Source organism: Dromaius novaehollandiae, chromosome 31 (genome assembly GCF_036370855.1).
Source record: "Dromaius novaehollandiae isolate bDroNov1 chromosome 31, bDroNov1.hap1, whole genome shotgun sequence".
NCBI classification, from domain to species: domain Eukaryota; kingdom Metazoa; phylum Chordata; class Aves; order Casuariiformes; family Dromaiidae; genus Dromaius; species Dromaius novaehollandiae.
Window position 1 is genome coordinate 459310 of NC_088129.1, and position 7139 is coordinate 466448.

A 7139-nucleotide genomic window follows, 5' to 3' on the forward strand; every position below is an offset into this window, starting at 1 on the left:
CCCTGCTTCGGCAGGGGGACCCCGCGGATGTCCCTTCTCCCCAGGTTTGGGGGAATCTGTCCTGGCTGTTTCTCCAGCAGCCTCGCCCAATTCCAGCCCAGCTCCTTTGCCCACACGAGGAGATGCTGGGCCACGCTGCCTGCCCTGGCAGGGTTTTCCTGTGGGAATGCCGTTCCGGGGCTGCCCTGGGTGCTGGTGGAGCTGTGGGTCTCCCCATAGCAGCATCGGGGTGTGAGAGGCCCCACTGGCAACGTGTGCAGTGCCACGGGGAGGGCTGACATAGTCCCGCAGGATTCTTCTGGCAGGCGGGGAAAGGTGGCGGTGGACTCCCACACACCCTCACTCCTCCCCCCACTTCCCCACCAAACTCTGCAAAACTGCCAGCAATTCCCCAAATACCCTCCGGGGGGCCCCAGACACCCCCAGGGGCACCCAAACAGCCCCAAGCACCCCAAGTCCTGCTTCTAGGCACCAGCGTCGACTCCCAGGGAAGCCCAGACTCCCCCCAAACACCCCCGAGAATCCCAAGGAGCACAGCACTAAGCCCAGGGATCTCCACAGAGGCCCAGGCACCACCCCAAAACCCATCAAGAACCTCCAGAAACCCCCAGGACTCCTCCAACCTCCCAGGGGCATCCCCAGGGATCCCCACATTCAATATCGGCCACCAAAACTGGGAAGGGAGCCTGATCCTACCAAGGACGCTAGCGTCCAGCTTTGGCCACACATGTGCTCAGGGGCTTCCCAGAGCCAGCAGACACCAACCCTCCTCCTCCCCACGGAGATGCCCTGGGCTCTCTGTTGCAACAGGGAACCCAGGTGTGCGGGGGGTCCTGAATGTCCCTAGTGACCCCAGACATCACGGTGGGGGGGGGGGGGGGGCGGGTCCTCACAGAGACACTCACTGGGATCCTCACATTCCCCACTGATCACCAAAACTGAGAAGAGAAACTGATCCCACCACGGATGCTCTTGTCCAGCTGCCACCGGAGATATGCTGATGGGCCAAGCATGGAGTTCCGGGCTCTCCCCAGAGCGAGGAGACACCAGCCGTCCTCCTGCCAGCAGAGGATGCCCAGAGCCACACACACACGTGCGCATATTCATGCATGCTCTGTTTTCTTGCCCCAACGCATTTGGAAACCCTCATTACGTAGTAGGACCCTTGGGGACCTCCCTCAACCCTGGTTTTCAGGGAATCTGCCCTGGATTTTTCTCCCACAGGACAATTCTGGCCCACCCCACTGGGCCCCATGTGAAATCTCGGCCCACCACTGTCTCCTGTGAGCAGGACACAGCTGGACGGGTGCCACCAGCACCTCTGCAAGAGCCCCATTTCCACTGGAGGTCCCTGTCCTGCTGCGGGAGGGTTGCAGTTCCTGGGCTTTCCACCCGCGGCCTTGGCTCTGGCCCTTTGCTCTCCTCTGATGGTGCAGGAGATGCTTCATGTGTCCCAAACCCTCAAGCATGCATTTCTTGCTTTACTCTTGCTTCAAACCCTTTGGCTTTTGCCACGTGCCGGGAGGAGCCGAAATGGGCAGGACTTGCTGGGGGATGAGTGAATACACCCGAAATAGAGCTATCACTTGGAAATTTCAGGAGCCCGGGGTATCTTATTCCTTATCCTGCACACAGACCATGCATCGCAAGGACAGCATTGCAAAGAGCAAACAGCCATTGGAGGGAAGTGCAGCCCTGCTTTCACCAATACAGTAGACACAGGGACTAGGACTGGTGTGGACAGCAGAGTCAAAATCAAATGCAATATGCAGCATGCTCCCATGCTCTTCTTTCAACAAGCACGCAAGACAATGTGGAGTGAAGTAGATTTAAAATTAAAAACTCTGAAATGAGACATTTCTCTTTCATCAAAACAAGGTGTCACAGTCTCATTGGAAGTTTTCTTTTATTCAGGTGTTTGGAAGAGTTATTTTGCGCTGCACGTGGAGTTCTGCAATTTCTTTGGAAATAGAAATAGTTTGTCCCAACTATGTCTGGACTCTCTCTCACCTGCACAGATGCTCCTATGGGGGAGGAGGGCATGGCTTGACCCTGTAGTGGAGGGCCTGGAGATTGAATGGGATTTTCGGAAGCAGGAAAGATAAAGGCAGTCTGCAGCATCCTTGAACTTGCTGGATTGCAGAGCAGAGGCAGGAACGGTTGCATCTACGCTGAAAAGTCATGCAGGAAAACGAAAACTGGGGTTGCTTTTTCCCTCAGACACTGTAAAAAGTCAGGGAAGCGGATAAGGACTGGGGAGAAGAGTTGGGGACTTCAGGAGAGTCGGATTGTGGATGGACAAGTGTGTGGGACTGTCTTGACATGCTCACGACTACCGTAGCGGCATCTTGGCTGCTGTGGTATCCTCACCGGCACAGGGTGAATCTTCTTTGGCTTTGATCCTAGACAACCCCTTTTCTGTTTGCCCTTTCCTCCCCATCCAGAGCTTGGCGTTTTGTTCTTGCCCGGTGCAAGCTCACGGTTACCCATCGCTCTGTAAGCACAACTGCAGGGTGCTGAAACTGAAAGGACAATTTAGGTCTACAGGTGAGCCAGAAAGGAGCTGAAAAGCCAAAGAAAAGGGATATATCTCTCATGAGAGTTAAAAGCAGGGAGCAGAGGCAGGTTGGGGAGCCTCAAGTCTCTTCCTGGAGCAGATTAATGTGAGCTCCTTTGGACCACGGATCTGCATTAAGTGTGCAGCTGACCTACAAAGCATCCAGCAGAACCTGAACTGGTTGCTTTTAGCCCCAAAACATGGAGCTGGGCGTTCACCGCCTCAAGTAACAGATGTGCAATGGCGTCTGAGCTCTTGTCCCGCAAGAAGGAGGAGTTAGTCTGGTTTGAGCCACGGGGGCAGATTTGTCCCCCTCTCCTGGCCATGCGCTCCCTCACCCCGATTCCTGCACAGCGGCTGCTCACTCAGCACCAGTGTCCCGGCATATAATTACAGAGCTGGGAGGAGGACACAGCTCTTTGCAACCGGCACAGACTGGAGCAGCCTGGGCTCTCCTCTGCAGTGCCAGCGTGGGAAACGGGACAGCGGGATGCTGACCCTGGAGGTACAGAGTGGCAGGGCACTGGTGGGGTACAAGCTGGCAACACCCCTGTGCTGCGATTCCTGGGTCTGAGCCATCCGGGGCTGTTTTGGGGGGGTCTTTTTAACCACCTTGGGAGGGGAAAAAAATCATAAAAGAGTGTCTTGCCACTCCCTTTTCACAGTTTGCTTGCTCTTATGCTTTTTTGTTGGTACTTCACTAGTCTTCTTGATTGTCAGAAGAGCTAAAATCTCCCCCCCCACCGCCAGAAAGGGCTTGTTTCCAATATGGTTTCACACGCTTTCTCATTTTCATATCAGCTAATCCAAGGTTACGGTAGCACCAAAAATAATTTCAACAACTAAAAAATGAGGTTATTAACACCTCCTAGAATAAAACTTCATGTAATACCATATTGCACTCATTTTCATTTCTTATTCTGACATTTCTCTCTTTGTAGCCTCCCCCGACAAATTAAAAATTAGACATATGCATAAATATGACCGGGAGGGATTTCACCCTGGAGTCAGAGGAAAAGGCTGTGTCTGCATACAGACGCAACTGTACAGCAAAGGGGATTGCTGTTGTGTCCAGAAATGGAGAGATGGTGCTCAGAGGGAGACCATCCCTAAAACTGTTTTTTTTTTTCTTTCTGGGATCTCTCGTGGGGCCTGTGGAGCACAACTGCAGCCTGCCCTTCCTGAGAGCGGGCAAGGCACTCCCTGTCCCCAAAGTCACCCCCTTGGCCAAGCAACCTCTGGCTCCGGCAACCCCTTTCCCTTTCCGACATGAAGCTCCCGCCGGCCCAGCCCTGCCGGGGGGCAGGACACCCGGGGCATCCCCCACGCCCAGGCGGGACGGGCGGAGGGGCTGGGGCAGGGCATTGCCAAGATGGCGCCAAGCACCCAGTGCGGGCGGTGCTGCTCTCACGCGACATGGCCGCCACCACCAGCCTCCCACAGCGGAGAAGCCTCCGGCTGCCCTCCCCTAAGATGGCGGCCAACGCCCCACCCTGCTGGTAACGGCAGCCCCGCCCCTGTCGCCATGGAGATGGCCCAGCCCAGGGCAGAGCCGCCATGTTGGTGGCGCCTTGCGGCTGCTGAGGGGCAGGGAGAGGGCTGGGGGCAGGGCGGGACGGGGCTGGGTTGAAAGGGGCGGGGGGTGTCTGGGGCCAGAGACCCTGTGGGACCCCACACACCCCCCAGAACCCCCCGTCACCCCAGGGCACCTCAGAAACACCCTCGGGCTCCCACACACCCTCACTCCTCCCCCCACTTCCCCACCAAACTCTGCAAAACTGCCAGCGATTCTCCAAACACCCTCCGGGGGGCCCCAGACACCCCCAGGGGCACCCAAACAGCTCCAAGGACTCCAAGTCCTGCTTCTAGGCACCAGCGTTGACTCCCAGGGAAGACCAAACTCCCCACAGACACCCCCGGGAACCCCAAGGAGCACAGCACTAAGCCCAGGGACCTCCACAGAGCACCAGGGATCACCAGAACCCCCAGAAACCCCCAATCCCGCTACAACCTCCCAAGGACACTCACGGGGATCTTCACATTCCCCATGGACCACCAAAACGGGGAAGGGACACCCATCCCACCAGGGATGCTAGTGTCCAGCTGTAGCCACACATGTGCTCAGGGGCCAGGCTGGGACACCTGGGCCCCTCCCAGAGCCAGCACACACCAGCCCTGCTCCTCCCCACACAGATGCCCTGGGCTCTCTGCTGCAACAGGGAACCCAGGTGTGTGGGGGGCTCCTGAATACCTCTAGTGACCCCAGACATCAGGGAGTCCTGCTCATCGTCCCAGGCCCCATGAAACCCAGGGGTGAGGAGTGTCCTGTGGAAAACACTGGTGCCTGGGGAAAGGCGGGGCAGAAGAAGCCACTGCAAAAGGCCCCAGGTGGGTTTCAGCAAATTGTTTTCAAAAAGACTCCCCCAGCGCTGCAAGGCAGCATGCCCACGAGCCTTTCCCAGGGTCAAAATCCTCCCGGGCGGACGGGACACAGGGCAGTTCCCCAAGGCAGTCTGGAGATGTTTCTTGGCCTTGGGCACCCTTTGGAGACATTCCTGGCAGCTCTGCCTGAAACCCTACTGCCCTCTCTCCATCCCCTTCCCCTTCTTCAGCCCTCCCTCCCTGTCTCCCTCCTTCCTTCCTTTTCCTTCCTTCCTCTTCTTTCCTTCTCTTTCCTTCTTCCTTTTCTTTCCTTTCCCTGCCTTTTCCTTCCTTTTCTTCTCTTTCCATTCCTTTCCCTTCCTTTGCTTTGCTTTTCCTTTCCCTCTTCTCTTCTTGTTTCTCCTTCCTTTTCTTGCAACTTCTTCTCCTCTCCTTTCCCTTTCTGCCTTCTCTTTTTTCTTCCTCCCTTCCTGTCCCTTCCTTCTCTTTCCTCTTCCTCTGTCTTCCTGCCTTCTCCTTCTTTTGCTACTTTCTTTTCCCTACTCTTGCCTTTTCCTTCCCTCTCTGGAAGGCTCTTCTCTGCCAGCAGCAACTGCTCCTCGCTGTCTGCCGCTCCCTGGAGCTGGCAGGGCTCAGCCCCCCGGCGTGTGCGGGCTGCCCCCAGCCTGGGGCTGCCCCGGGGCTCTGCCTGCCCCACGGCCTGCCTGGGCAGTGGGCAGGGGGTGGGGGCAGCTCTCCCTAGCGCCTGGGGCAGCCCCCCCTGGCTGGGGCGCGGGCACCGGGGGTGGACGGGGGGGCCTGCAGCCCCTCTGTGACACGCGCTGGGCTCACAGTGGGGCTCTGCCGCATCACAGCGCCAGCTGCCCTCTCCCCACGGCGCCCCACGCCCTCCCCACACTGCCCTGCCAGGCCTCGGCCCGGCAGGCTGCTCTCGCCTTCCTCTGCTCGGCAGCAGCTGCTCTGCAGCCGGACGGGCAAGGCCGAGGGAGGCGGGGGGACAGCGCGGGAGGCGCTTGGCGGCAGGGCCGCGGAGCAGGAGGAGAGCCCCCAGCACCAGCTGCTGCTGGGCAGAGGAGCAAAGCCCCTTCTCCCGGCCGTGCACGGCGTTCGCCCGCAGCCATGGGGGTGCCCAAGACCGAGGGCGAGAAAAGCATGGACATCGCCCTGCAGATGGCCAGAAGGTTCCCCTATCTGACCATCCGCAGCCTCGAGATGGAGGGTAAGGCCTTGCGGAGCTCTGCCGGGAGGGCTGTGCCACAGCCTCCTCCCCAGCCAAGCTGCTGCACAAAGCCTGCCGCCTGCGGGGATCTCTCGTTCAGCTCCAGGCCTCTCCTGGAGACACCAGAAGGCCCGTAGACTGCCGCCAGCCCCGGCCTGGGCTCTGCAGCCCCGGCTGCCCACAGGTTTCTGGGGGCTGGGTGGGATGCTGCCCCCCCGCCCCCGTCACCGCCTGGGCAAGGAGGGACTGGAGGCCTGGGAGCTGCTGACTCCAAGCGTGGCGTCTCTTTCCTTGCTTTCCAGATGTGCTGCAGATCTGGCACGCGGTGCTGCTCCATGTGCGGCAGCAGCTGGCGCTGAACAAGGTGGGGCCGACGTCCTGGGCTCCCCGCACACCCCGGGGCTTTCTGGGCACCTGGGTCCCCTCGGCCGGCCACTGCATCTCTGCCTGCCCTCGCCTGCAAGGGAAAAGTCCCCCGAGAGCCTGCCCTCTTTCTGGGGGCTGCTGGGGGCCCTGGGAAGCTCTGGGCTCTGCTCTGCCCTGCGTGGGCAGAGTTGATCAGCTCTTGCTGCACCCCCTGTTTGGGGAGGCTGGAGAGGAGGGAGAAGGAAAACCCAGGAACACGGAGGACTTCCCTTGTGCTTTCCCATGGGCCTCAGGTGCCCCTGGGGACCTCAGGAGTGGAGAGGGCACCAGGCGCCTTCCCCATGCTCTCCTCAGGCATCCTTTGTCTTGCCCACTAAAAATCCTCCCCCCTGCCCCGTTTGCGGTGCTCCTCTTTCAGGCGGTCACCATAACTGGCCTGGGGACCTTCTGCGTGGTGGAAGAACAGCTGGATGTTGGAGATGGGGAAGTGCGCACAGTGCGGAAACCGGTGTTTCAGCTGGCCGAGACTGTGACACGCATCAGCTATCTCCAATACCCTGCAGTAGCTCTTCCTGGTAAGAGGAGGGAGGAGACCCTGGGCAGCGTCTTGGCGGT